This window comes from Medicago truncatula, chromosome 2, assembly GCF_003473485.1.
Source record: "Medicago truncatula cultivar Jemalong A17 chromosome 2, MtrunA17r5.0-ANR, whole genome shotgun sequence".
Lineage (NCBI taxonomy): Eukaryota > Viridiplantae > Streptophyta > Magnoliopsida > Fabales > Fabaceae > Medicago > Medicago truncatula.
In genome coordinates, this window is record NC_053043.1 from 15,657,804 (window position 1) to 15,671,879 (window position 14,076).

The 14,076-nt window shown below is 35.0% G+C and overlaps 1 pseudogene; it reads right to left on the minus strand.

Annotated features, from left to right (window-relative positions):
* Positions 1-1,149: 1,149 nt before the first annotated feature.
* Positions 1,150-13,850, minus strand: LOC120578302 (ankyrin repeat-containing protein ITN1-like; annotated as a pseudogene).
* Between the last annotated feature and the right edge of the window lie 226 nt (positions 13,851-14,076).

Here is a 14,076-nt window from a genome sequence, read left to right on the forward strand (position 1 = left end):
ATATAAATGTCTGTTTTGGATAGTAATTTTAATTCCATAACTTACCCTTATCATTTTTAGTAAAATCCTCTATTAAGGATCCATCTTCAACTATTTTGGATAGTAATTCCTTCCATTTCTTAGAATTGTAATTAACGATGCATGAGCTTGTTGATACGCAAGAGCCACATCCACTTGCTTAATTTTTTTTAAGTATTGTAATTAACAAAGTATTTTCAAAAAAGAATTCGGAATTTGGTTAAAAAATTCAAAGTTTATGAATGAAAACATATATGCAATTTTCAAATGGTTGACCGTTTCTGCTCTTTATGAATGGGAAATTTAACATTACGTAATGCCCAAGGATCAATTGAAACAGAAATTTTGCGGAAATTCACCATGGCTTTGATCTGGCACACACCTGAAGTTTACAAAGGTAAAGGCCTGAGTCTGTTTGAATTGGTTTATTTGAGTTTATTTGGGTCTAATACCCGAGCGTGTATTAGCTATTTCTGATTTTTGGGATTGGTTTGAGATTGCGATATGGCTGGTTCTTTGATTTTGTATGAAGAGTATATATGTAGTCTTTGTTTATTTGTTTCTCTTCTGCATTTTATTTTTCCATAGTCCATGATTCTTGCATCCATTTAAAAAAGGTTTGCTTCAGATGTTGATTTGGTAGTAAAAATATTGAACAACATATAAGTAAGATGACTTATATACCCAACAACCAACGTATTATGGTTGTCGATGGGGATATGATATTCAAATCAATGTCATTTAGCTGGTTGGTAGAAGTCCACTCTGATGATTTCCGGCCCTCACCCAACTCATCCATTTTATTGGTTCGTTCTAATATCTTCTTGGGTATATAATTAAAAAAGGTAACTAGCTAAACATGTATGATATCCGTAGTATATTGAGTTGCATGTAAGTAAGGATCTTCTACCAGAAATTCTTATGCAGTATCTGAATATATTGTTCAGACACTCATGTTGCAATCATCAAATTACTATAGGATGAGGAGAAAAACGCTACAAGGAAGAGCAGGTAAATAAAAACATAAAAACTATATTATTACATAACGTTGTCTAACATCAACAACTTCTAGAAACAAATCAAATAACATAATACAACTTTAAGTTATTAACAAAAAACAAGGAGAATGCATAAAAAAAGGATACTTGACCAATCATATTCTGACCGACCATACCATAGGATTCTTGCGTTTATTATCAAACTTCTCTTCGTAACAATAAACATTTTCCTTACGGTAACAATCCACTACTTTTCTAGTACATAAATAAATTTTTACGAGGCTTAGATAGAGTCCTCCAATAGTAGATTGAGTAAATGATATCTGACAACAAGGAGAATTGCAAACTTATGTAGAAAAGTATTGGGAGGAAGGAAATAATTGAAATGCAACTAGGAACCCACACCGAAGCATGGTAGTATATTATGAAGAAGGAACTACTAAATGCTACCATCATGCTTGTTATGGAGATGAATAATGTGATCAATCCAAATATTAGCTTTGAAGGCAGTGATTTATAGAAGTCATACTCTCCATACCGCGAGACAAGAATAGACAAGAATATCAACAATGTTGTCGAAGATGAGATAAATGCAAGTGCATCTGATATTGCAAACTGTTAGATTATGTTGTGGTTATCTATTTCTATTATTAGGAAGTATGACTTAGTTTTTCTCTTGAGACATAGTCTACACATTATAAGGCTTGTAATGTGGTTGCATCTATTCTCACGCTTTCCATTTTTGAATTATGTGTAAGGCTATATAAAGTCAAACTCTTGTTCTCAATAAAATAAGATATTCTCTCATTAAACCAGTATGGTAATTAATTGTTTTAACAATTGGTACCAGAGCTCCATTATTGGGGCCTGATCCACAGTGAGTGAGTGAGTGTGAGGGGAAACAATTGGGGTGAGGAAAATAAGTGTGTATCAAGAAAGAAATTGCAATTTTCTTTCAAGAAAAAGGAGTTTAGAAGAATGGCAGAAAATGATAGTAGTAATTTCGTACATTCTATTATTCCCAAGTTTGATGGTCATTATGATCATTGGGCAATGTTGATGGAAAATTTTCTTCGTTCGAAAGAATATTGGGATCTCATTGAAAATGGGATTTTGGTTGTGGAAGCAGGAGTAGAGCAAACTGAGGTGCAACGCAAGTTGATTAAAGAGCAGAAGTTGATGGACTTGAAGGCCAAAAATTACCTTTTTCAAGCAATTTCTCGTGATGTGCTTGAAACAATCCTCAACAAGGATACGTCCAAAAATATATGGGATTCAATGAAGCAAAAATTTCAGGGTTCAAACCGAGTGAAAAGGGCACAACTACAAGCTTTACGGAGGGATTTTGAGATTCTTCATATGAAAGAAGGAGAAACAGTTAATGCTTATTTCTCCCGCACTCTAACCATCGCTAACAAAATGAAAGCTCATGGTGAAACTATGAGTCAAACAATCATCACTGAGAAGATTTTAAGATCAATGGTCTCAAAATTTGATTATGTGGTATGCTCAATTGAAGAATCCAACAACTTGGACACAATGACTATTGATGAGTTGCAAAGTAGTCTTCTTGTTCATGAACAAAGGATGAAAAGCCATGGAGAAGAAGAGCAAGTTCTTAAGATATCTTATGAAGATAGAACTGGAAGAGGAAGAGGTAGAGGCGTGTTTAGAGGAGGTCGGGGAAGAGGAAGGGGGAGACAACCCTACAACAAAGCTGTTATTGAGTGTTTTCGGTGTCATCGGTTAGGACACTATCAATATGAGTGTCCTGATTGGGAGCAAAAGGCTAACTATGCTGAATTTGAAGAGAAAGAAGAAGAAGAGGTATTGCTGATGTCGTATGTTGAAAACAAACATGGGGAGAAGGAAGAAGTGTGGTTTCTTGACTCCGGTTGCAGCAATCATATGAGTGGAAACAAGGAGTGGTTCTCAAATTTAGATGAAGCCTTCCGACATATAGTAAAACTTGGAAATGACAGTAGAATGAATGTTATGGGAAAAGGCTGTGTTCGTATGCAAGTGAATGGTATTACTCAGGTAATTTCTAACGTTTACTACATTCCTGAGTTAAAGAACAACTTATTAAGCATAGGACAACTACAAGATAAAGGCTTATCTATTTTGATTCAACATGGGAAATGTATGATATATCATCCAACAAAAGGATTAATTATGGAGACAATCATGAGTGGAAATAAAATGTTTTGTTTGGTGGCTTCCATGATATCAAATGAGTCTACGTGCTTTCAAAATGTATCAGAAAATGAATCTTATCTCTGGCATTGTCGGTTTGGTCATTTAAGCTATCAAGGATTAAGGACACTTTTTTATAAGAAAATGGTAAATAGGCTTCCTTCAATCCAAATTCCAAAGAAGTTATGTACAGAGTGTTTGATCGGCAAGCAACATAGAGACTCTATGTCTAAAAAAAGCTTATGGAGAGCATCATATAAGCTTCAACTTGTGCACGCAGATATATGTGGACCCATTAAACCAGAATCAAATAGCAATAAAAGGTACTTCCTCAGTTTTATAGATGATTTCACTCGTAAGACATGGATTTACTTCTTACATGAAAAATCTGAGGCTTTTGCAATATTCAGAATTTTTAAAGCTGGTGTTGAAAAGGAGTCAGGTGCATATATCACCTCCTTAAGAACAGATAGAGGTGGTGAATTTACCTCAAATGAATTTGAAGAATTTTGCAAAGTTCAAGGCATAAGCAGACAATTGACCGCAGCCTATACTCCTCAACAAAATGGAGTTGCAGAGAGAAAAAATAGGACGATAATGAATATGGTGCGATCTATGCTGGTTGAGAAGAAGGTTCCTAAAATGTTTTGGCCCGAAGCTGTAAAATGGAGTGCGCATATTCTCAATAGATGTCCTACATTGGCTTTGCAAAACAAAACTCCAGAAGAGGCATGGAGTGGTGTGAAGCCAACAATTAATTACTTTCGAGTTTTTGGATGTGTGGCTCATGCACATATTCCAGACCAGAAAAGAAGCAAGTTAGATGATAAGAGCAAGAAATGTGTTTTGCTGGGAGTAAGTGACGAATCAAAGGCCTACAAACTATATGATCCAGTTTCCAAGAAAGTAATCATTAGTAAGGATGTGATTTTTGAAGAAGATGTATGTTGGAACTGGGACAACCAAAAAGATGAATGTAGGCCAGATCTTTTAGAGTGGAAAAATGATTATGAGATTGACATTGAAGGAGTAGAGGGAAATGAAGAAGGAGGCAACAATGATGCTAGCAATGATAATAACAATAACAATGATGAATCTAATTCATCGTCTAGTGAATCTCATGAGGATGACTCACCCAATGTCGTTGAAGGGAGGGTAAGAAAAACACCTTCATGGATGGCAGATTATGAAACTGGTGAAGGCTTATCTGATGAAGATAATTTGAATGCAATGATGATGGTTGCTGAAGATGATCCACTCTCATTTGAGGAAGCTAGAAAATGCAATAAGTGGAGAGATGCAATGAGGGCAGAAATTGAATCAATAGAAAAGAATAAGACTTGGGAGCCTACTGTTTTACCAAATGGAATCAAACCAATTGGAGTTAAGTGGATTTATAAAACTAAGCTCAATGAGAATGGAGAGATAGATAAGTACAAGGCGAGACTAGTGGCGAAGGGGTATGCACAACAATATGGAGTTGACTACACTGAAGTATTTGCTCCAGTGGCTGCTCAACACAGTTGGGATGTTTTTCAGTTGGATGTGAAGAGTGCATTTCTTCACGGTGAACTTAATGAAGAGGTATTTGTGAAGCAACCGTTAGGATATGAGAAGAAAGGTGAAGAGAACAAAGTTTACAAGTTGAAAAAGGCTTTGTATGGGCTTAAGCAGGCACCAAGAGCATGGTATAGCAAGATAGAAGCATACTTTGTTCGAGAAGGTTTTGAAAAATGTTTTTGTGAACATACATTGTTTACAAAAACAAAGGAAGGAAACAAGATTCTAATAGTAAGTCTTTATGTAGATGATTTAATATATACCGGGAATGATATAAATATGTGTGATGAATTTAAAAATTCAATGATGGTAGAATTTGACATGTCTGATTTGGGAAGGATGCGATATTTTTTACGAGTTGAGGTGATACAAAATCCAAATGGGATTTTTGTTTGTCAACGAAGGTATGCCCGTGAAGTCTTAGTGAGGTTTGGAATGAATAATAGTAACTCAGTGCATAATCCTATAGTACCAGGAACAAAGTTATCAAAGAATGATGAAGGAACCAAAGTTGATACAACTTTATACATGAAGATGGTTGGCAGTTTGATGTATTTGACTGCAACAAGACCAGATTTAATGTATGGAGTAAGTCTCATTAGTAGATTTATGTCTTGCCCAACTGAATCTCACTGGCTTGCAGCAAAAAGGATACTAAGGTACCTCAAAGGTACAACTGAATTGGGTATTTTGTACAAAAAAGGAGGAGGTCACTCAAACATGGTGGCATATACTGACAGTGACTTTGCTGGTGATTTGGATGACCGAAGGAGCACTTCTGGATATGTTTTCTTACTTGGTTCTGCAGCAGTGTCTTGGTCCTCTAAAAAACAACCTGTTGTGACACTGTCCACTACTGAGGCTGAGTATGTAGCTGCTGCATCTTGTGCTTGTCAATGTCTTTGGTTAAGGGGGGTGTTAAAGAAACTTGCTCATAAAGAGAAAAAGAGCACCATCATTCAGTGTGATAATAGCTCTACAATAAAGCTTTCAAAGAATTCAGTTTTTCATGGAAGAAGCAAACACATTGATATAAGATTTCATTTTTTGAGAGATTTGGTAAAAGATGGAATTGTTGAATTGAGCTACTGTAATTCTCAAGAACAGGTTGCAGACATAATGACAAAGCCCATAAAGTTAGATCAATATCTGAAACTTCGCAGGATGATGGGAATGGTTGAAGCTTCAAAAATAAACTAAATGCATTTTGCATATAGTTTAAGGGAGGGAATGTTAGATTATTGTCATACCCCAAATTTGGACCATTTGAAATCTTTTTTGTCCACATTTTTTAATAGTTCAGATTCTCTTTTATTCGTTTTTTACCTTTTAAAACTCGTGTTTTTCGTCATTAATCATTTAAAAAAAAACTTTCATCTTACATTTAAGTCCTCGCTTGCATTTTCTACAACATTTAAAATCACTCCATTTGCATTTTTATAAACGCATTTTATAATCCTTTTAGTCATAACAGGCAAGTCATTTTAAAATGGCTAATTGTATGTTAAAAGGCGTATTTTATTAATCATTTCAACCGAAATTTCGGCAGGGAGGATACTTTGAAGTACCTCATGTCAGATTTCGAAGGGACTTTTTATTTTCTTTTTTTTTAGGTTAGTTTGTTTATTATTATTTTATTTTATTTTTTTAGAAAAAAAAAAAAACAAAAACAACAAAGAAGTGAAAGTCACGTGAGTGACTTCCTTCCTTTTCTTTTCTTTTCTTTTTTATTTTTATTTATTTATTTTATGCATTTTGTTTTTATTTTATTTATTTATTTATTTATTTGTTAAAATCTTTTTCTCCAAGTCTCAGCTGCAGGGGCATTTTGGTCATTGATTTGTACCAGAGCCAACCCTAGTTTGTCACTATAAAAACACTGTCAATCATTGGGAAATGGGTCAGAGAAGAAGTCACTGTTCACGTCAGAAAATTAGCAGCAATTCACAAACCCTAATTTTCCACTTTTCCAACCCTTTTTCAAATCAAGCCCAAAAATTACAAAGAAAAGAGTATGAGTTTAGGAAGAACATTCATAGGTTCATAGGAAAATCCAGTAACACCAAAACTTTACTAAAACCTCAAAACTATTCATATAACCACACAAATCACAAACAAGCAAACCGAACCAGAACAGCAAGCAGGCCGAACCGGAGCAGAAGCGAACCGGACCAGCAAGGGGGCCGAACCGGACCAGCAAGGGGGCCGAACCGGAAGGAAAGCGGAACCGGACCGGAAAAGGGAGCAGAAACGAACCGGAAGGAAGGAAGGGGACCGGAAAAAGAGGTAAAAATTTCACATTTTCATTTGTAGATCTAGGATTTTTGGTGCATGTTTTCGAAATTTTGAGCTTGGATTCGAGTAGAGGAAGGGAAGAGGAGTATTTTGATGTAAAAAAAAATTTCAAAAAAAAGGCAAAAAAAAACTCCGGCGCGGCGGCGCTCCGGCCGACCACCGCGCCGGAGCAGCTCCGGCCGCCCCTCTTCATCTTCTCCGGTCGCGTGTTCTTTGAAGGAGGGGAGAGCTTCTCTCTCTAAGTTTAACTTAGAGAGAGAAGTGTTTTAGTTTTATGTTATTTTTTTTTTGTTAAAATTGCTTTTATAGTGCTTTCTTTTTTTTGCTGGATCATACGTGCGCGTATTCATAATCTTACGATGTTCCATCGCGTTAGTAGCCATCAGATCTGGATCGTTCCTTGATCTGACGGCTACCGTATGATCTGTTTTTAAATCAAGTGTGTGTTTTTTCTGCGTGAGTGTGGTGTGGCTTCTGTTTGGACCGTCAGATCGTTGATCTGACGGTCACTGTGTTTTCAGTTTAATCCCTTTGTTTCTATGTTGTTTTTGTGACCCTTGGATCGTTGGATCCAACGGCTGTGATGAATCCAGTGACTGAATCTGGACCATTGATTTAATCCAATGGTCCAGAATTAATCCTGCTGAGCCAATGTTTTATTATTTCTTATTTTTAATTGTCTTTATTTTTAAATACTGTTTTTACATTTTTTTGACATTTTTTGTGTTTAGAAAAATTCCAAAAAATATTTTTCTCACTATTTTAATTTTCTCTAATTTTAAAAATCCATTCTATTTGTTTTCTTTTATTTTATTTTTTTTTGTTTATTTCTTATATGATGACCTTAATTATTATTTGTCTTAATTCTTGCTTATTATTTCTCATGTCTCATTCATCATAATATTTCTTGTGATTACTAACTATTTAATTTTTTGTCTTGAATCATAGCATGCACATTTAATTTTTCCATCATTTTATTTTGTCATTGACTTAGTGGTGTATAAATAGGGAATTGATGTAATTTTATTTCTTGCATTTTATTTTGGCATAAAGGCCTTAGGGTTGTATTTAGGAATTGATGTAATAATGTAGGTAACACAAGCACCGACACATGCACCGACACTACCACATTTTATTTACCGCTTTCCGTTAGTTTTTACGACGTTACGTTAGTTTTCACCGTTAGTTTAGAAAAATCATTTTTTCAAAAAAAATCAAATATGCAAAACTTCAAAAATCATTTTCTTAATAACTTTTTTCCTTTATTTTCTTAATCAAATTCTCAATCAATTTTAATTCAACTTCAATCATTTTCAAAATTTAAAATCAATCAACCTCACTTGTTTTCTTTATCTCATGCCTTGAGGCCTCTTTCTCTTCTTAAAACCCATTTTCGAAAAAATCTTAAAATCAACCTAACCCACCAAGGAAATTCTTGAGTGGAACTACGTCGGTTTTGATCCCTTTCCCAAAAAGGGTACGTAGGCAGAGGACTCGTCCTTCCAAATCAAATAAAAATAACCAAAAACATACTTCTTCTCCCTCCATTCTTTCACTTAGATTTTTAGGTAATAATTTTTCAAGTAAGCAAATAAATTTAGCACAAGATAATCTAGGTAAGCGGTTCCTACGGAATACCGTAGATGCTTAGGATGCTAGCACCTTCCCTTCGCATAACCAACCCCCGAATCCAAAGTCTCGAAAATGGTTTTTACTCATTTTTTCCCTTCCCAAGAATAAAAATCGAGAGTTCAAAGATTGACGATTCAAATCAATTAATGGTTTGACATCCGAAAATCGCGAGCACAATTATGTTGTGGTTATCTATTTCTATTATTAGGAAGTATGACTTAGTTTTTCTCTTGAGACATAGTCTACACATTATAAGGCTTGTAATGTGGTCGCATCTATTCTCACGCTTTCCATTTTTGAATTATGTGTAAGGCTATATAAAGTCAAACTCTTGTTCTCAATAAAATAAGATATTCTCTCATTAAACCAGTATGGTAATTAATTGTTTTAACACAAACACCAAAAATGATGGTTTCTTCAAATAATTTGGTTTTCCTGTGTCATCGATACCGCCTGGTACAGTAGTTGCAGCAGCAAACACTCCGGTAGCAATGACGGCTGAAATTAGCATACAAGACTCTGCGGTTTTCTTCATCCATGACTCTGCATTTTCTCTTAGTTTTTGATGCTCTTTTGAGAAGACTTCTTGTGCAGTAAGGCCTTCAGAGTTTCTCATGTTTATTTGTGCTGGCAGCATTATCTTCTTTACTTTCTATCATATGAAAATGTTTATATATGTTAAGTAAAATAGATATATAAAAGGAATCGGTGTTAAATTTATATAGTATAATATGACAATGGAAGCTTCTACGGTGAAGTTAGAAAATTGTCTTTTTTTAACTATGCTTCCCCAATGGACCAAACGGAAAAATCGGCCAGTCAGCCTAGAGCACATCGGTTTCAGCCAATGAAACATGAATTCCGACACGGACATGTTGACAGTTCTAATTTTAAAAATATGGGACACCACACCAACATCGATATATATATATAGGATGTATCATATTATATGAGAATGATGAGAATGTTTATTAGCCATTGGATTAAAATTATATGGCTGAGATTAAATGGTCTAGGTAAGTTGTTCATGCGCTGGATTCATTTCCCCAACAAAGAAACAAAAAAAGCTGAACATCCACCATTTTGCTCTTACCGTCATCACCATGGACGATTCAGATCCTATTGCGTTTGTAATTTTGCACCGCTGGATTCAACTTTTATTGTGTTTGTAATTTTGCAGATCCAATAAAACTGCTCATAACCTAAAATTATCTTTAGATCTCCATATTCAATTTAATCTCTTATTTTTAAGGTAAAATACAATAGCTGTGGTGGTTGCCTGGTTGGGTGTTTCATTACTGAATGGGGTGGTTCCGGCGACCCTCTTTGTAGGAAGAAGAAACGTCGGGGCCACCATGCTTTAAGGCGCACATCAACCGTTGTCTCCGCCTTGCCGGTGTTTTCGACTTGCTTCATCTCCGCCACGGTCGCCGGTGTTTTTGACGTCTGTTGTTCCAAAGAAACAATAAAATCAAATCGAAGAGAGAATGGAATCAAAGAGATAATAAATTATTAGGAAACATGAGTTGAATTTGCTTTGAATTTCACTTGAGAAGATGAACTGGGAAGATGAACTGTCAGAGTTGATAGATGATAGAATAAAGAGATATCCATGTGTTGTTTAAAATGAATCTATTAATCCCATCCATCTATTTTTGATCTAATGGTTGAGATTCATTCTCGTCATTCTCATATGATACATCCTATATATATATATATATATATATATATATATATATATATATATATATATATATTGAACATTGGGAAGGGCATAATGCCATTTTTGGTTGAATTGTTATCACATTCACAGGGAAACTTTTTGACAAAATGGCTTTGTATTTGACCATTAGGGTTCGCAGCATAAATGGTCATTCAGATTGGTTGGCATAGTAATAATTTTCTACCGTGCCATAAATGTATAAATGGATGGGGCATGACTTTTCTAGTGTTGATAGTCTACTATTAGATTATGTTCTTCAAATGATCTAATGGTCAAAAAATATTTTCCCATGGTGGGAAACAACTTCCCTTTCCTATGCTAAACCTCACTAGTAACAAAACTATAGTACTTGTTCTCATATAGTGATGAGAGGAAAAATATAGAAAGAAAAATTAGATTTTTCTATGAGGTTTCTCTTAGTAAGTGTTAGTTAGTATTCTCCTATTTACAAGATAGAATGGTAATTGTACACTCCATGCATTTAGAGAGAGGTCTTGTAATTTCTTCTACTTAGTGAAAGTTCTCTACTCTTGCCCCGTGGTTTTTTCACCTTATTTGATAAGGGGTTTCCACGTAAATAATTTGTGTTCAATTCCTCTTTTCTCGTCTCTTATTTCAATTGCGTGATAATATTTTCTTACTCTCACACCCAACAGTGCTATCAGAGTCATTGGTTCGTAATTGTTATTCCGATGCAAAAAACTGGTGGAGTGGTAAGAAATATCTTAGTATGTTATTCCGATTCAACCTGAGAAATTTTTCCCTGTGAGAAATATTTGACGATGACACGAGGAAGATCAACCTAACCTGGCTCCACTAGGAGTCAAAATCATGATAGGTCAAAATCTCAAAGAAAGAAAAATCTAAAATGTTATAATTGTAGAATGAGAGGACACTTAAAGAATGAGTATTGGAATCATAAAAAGAATGGAGAGAAGACTTCTGAAGCTTCAACATCTAAGGTATTTGCTGCAAGTACCTCATATGACGGGGAAATGCTATATAGCGAAGCATCAACTAGTTCTAAATGCGGAAGACGGCTCAACGATGTCTGAATAATGGATCAAGTGTAACATGACACTTGAATCCGCACCGAGATTTGTTTTACTCTTATGAACCTATCTTAGTAGGATCAGTGGACATGGGAAATGAACATAGCTGATACTCTTAACTTTGACGATGTTACCGGTGCAATCCATGAAGAAGAATCCATGCGCAAGAATAAGGAAGAAAGGCCAGAGAGTTCAAAGCATGCAGAGGCTTTGAAGATGACGAAAGGCATATCAACGAAAGGCATATCTCGGATGTTATAATTGTGGAATGAGAGGGCACTTAAAGAAGGTGTGCTGGAATAATAAAAAGAATGGAGAGAACACTTATGAAGCTTCAACATCTCAAGGATGTGTTGCAAGTACCTCAGATGATGGGGGAATCTTGTATAGCGAAGCAACAACTATTTATAAATTTGGAACACGACTCAACGATGTCTGGATAATGGATTCAGGTGTAACATGGCACACGACTCTGCACCGAGATTGGGTTTACTCTTATGAACCCATCTCAGAAGGATTAGTGTACATGGAAAATGATCATGCCTTAGAAATTTCTGAAGTAGGTACTATCAGATTAAAGATTCATGATGATACTGTTTGAAAAATACAAGGAGTACATCATGTAAAGAGGTCGAAAAAGAATTTAAAAAGAAAATCAAAGTTCTCAATTCCGTTTGTGGCCGTGGGGATGTTGCTTCTATTTAGAATTAGAAATTTAGAGGTTTTCATTTTTTGTTTTTACCGAAAGGCTTAATGATGTGTTTCGTCCTTGCAATTAGGTGTCATTTAAAAATTAGTCCCTGTAATCGCTAATCCTGGCAATTTACCCTTGCATTGTTTAATCATTTAAAATTTCGTCCTTTGATCAACTTAATCACTACCAAGTCATGAAATTAGCAAAATGGCATGGGAATGGACAAAAATACCCTCATCTTTATTATGAGAAGAAGATGAAGGCAGGGGTAAAAATGTCATTTCACGAATGGATGACGAGGGTATTTTTGTCCATTCCCATGCCATTTTGCTAATTTGATGACGGGGCAGTGATTAAGTTGGTCAAAGGACGAAATTTTAAATGATTAAACAATGCAAGGGTAAATTGCCAGGATTAGCGATTACAGGGACTAGTTTTTAAATGACACCTAATTGCAAGGACAAAACACATCATTAAACCTTACCGAAATTGGGGTTTTCATTATGCAATTTGTAATTTGGTAAAAATAAAGTATTAATAACTTTTTTTTATAGATAGACAAAGTAACAATAATTACTTAAAAATTCACACACACAGTTGGAAGATCTGGATACTCTAATTTAAATATGCCATCCGACCGAGCAATTATTAATTAGATATATTTTCTTTATAATTTTATAGTGTGGCCCTTTAATAACTCAGTCAAATTTCACTATCATTACCTCTTTTTAAAAGTAGTGAGTCAAGCCCACATACTATTTAAAAGTAGTGAGGTTAAGCCCACATACTAGTGTATGTGCGGCCGTCCCTGCATATGGCACGACACGTGAAAACATGCAGAGGATAGGCAAGGAATGATCGGCACTTAAGTGTTGTTGAACAATGAAAAAAATTGTAATTTCGGGATGGCTGGAAGAAAAAATGAAAGCCAAGCCCAGCCTTAAATACGGGAGCATCTAGTGGAGCAAAATTGACAGCTCTAGTAACTTGTGAAAATGCAAATTCATGAAATAAATTAAAAAATTACCCTTCTCACTTATGAAATTGTTCATTTCTTTAACTCATGGGAGTTAATTCACGCTCAATATTTTTCCAGCAGTAGTTAATACTCCCTCAGGCATTTTTAAGATCGGTTGAATCGACTGAAGAAGTGATTGAACTGATCTTATAAGTATCAGCTGGAGTTAACTGAAAAATACTGAGCTTGAGTTAACTCCCGATGAATAAAGGGAATGAGAAATTTTGAAAGGGAGAACAGCAATTTTTGATAAATTAAGGGGTTGGATTGTACCTCAAACCATATTAACTCAAGGCACAAGTTGAACTTGTGGTGCTAATTTTGCAGCCAAGTGCAATAAAGTGTTTCTGTCTTCATCATTTTCATATGTCAATATGAAACCCTTTATATGCCCCATTTGATGTATGAAATTGAAGATACTATAATGCCGATTCAAGACAGCTATGTGTAATATAGTTCGATTTTTGCAATCCACATCCCATATCAAGCTAGGATAAACACTGATAAGCTCTGATAAGAATCCATAATTTCCAACTTCTGCAGCATCAAAAATCAGTTGAGAAGGTTGATTTATGATTTTATGTAACTCCTCTGGAGGGTAGTGTTGGTCCAAAATCGTTGTCCAAAGAAATTTAACCAATTGGAAAACCACGTGATTTTTCATGCCTGCAATACAAAATTTGGTGATTTAATTTGGAAAAGAATTAATAAAATATAAAATATAATGCAAGGATTTACCAGGATTGGTCATGATATGAATTTGAACATTTTTTTTTTTTAATCAAAGATAGCCTAGGAGTGAGCTAGGACTATCCAAAATATATTAGAAAAGAAAGAGAACAAATACAAAGCAAGAAAGAGGGGGACCAAACCAAACCTCTTCAAAAGTT